We start from the raw sequence: 690 nt of genomic DNA, 5'->3' as shown, positions 1-690 counted from the left end.
GTGGCCGTTTTCGTGCGGGTGACACGTAAAAGCACCCACTACACTCTCTGAGTGGTTGGCGTTAGGAAGGGCATCCAGCTGTAGAAACTCTGCCAAATCGGACTGGAGCCTGGTGTTGCCATCCGGTTTCACCAGTCCTCAGTCAAATCGTCCAACCCATGCTAGCATGGAAAGCGGACGTTAAACGATGATGATGATGATGATGATCGAGCAGTAAACAGGAGAAACAAGCACAGCAAAGATGCCTGCACATGCACAGTTTCCATTGTACCAGATTCACTCTCGAGAGCATTTGTTAGCCCAAGGTTGTAGCAGAAGATACTTGTCTGAGTTACTGTGGAACAAGACTGAACCCAAATTGGATTTCAAAGTGGACTTCTTAAGTACACAATCATGCCTGTACCTGGTTGTACTTTAAATATAAATATAAACTTATATGTGGCTTATAAAATATTGAGTCTATATTGTGCGAGAGTACGACACCTCTTGGCGAGAATGAACTGGACCACAACATAAATAGTAGCGGTCTGAGTAAGTGAAGTAGTTTGTGCTAGTTCCACAGTTTGTGCTAGTTCCACAGTTTGTGCTAGTTCCACAGTTTGTGCTAGTTCCACAGTTTGTGCTAGTTCCACAGTTTGTGCTAGTTCCACAGTTCGTGCTAGTTCCACAGTTCGTGCTAGTTCCACAGTT

The 690-nt window shown here is 44.6% G+C and overlaps 1 protein-coding gene across 1 annotated transcript in view; it reads left to right on the top strand.

Moving 5' to 3' along the window:
- Nucleotides 1-690, top strand: part of LOC106867848 (protein LTV1 homolog) — a 25,530-nt gene that overhangs the window by 5,413 nt on the left and 19,427 nt on the right. The gene's annotated exons all lie outside the window — the stretch shown is intronic.

This window comes from Octopus bimaculoides, chromosome 10 (assembly GCF_001194135.2).
Source record: "Octopus bimaculoides isolate UCB-OBI-ISO-001 chromosome 10, ASM119413v2, whole genome shotgun sequence".
Taxonomy (NCBI): domain Eukaryota; kingdom Metazoa; phylum Mollusca; class Cephalopoda; order Octopoda; family Octopodidae; genus Octopus; species Octopus bimaculoides.
This window is presented reverse-complemented; position numbering and strand designations above follow the sequence as displayed.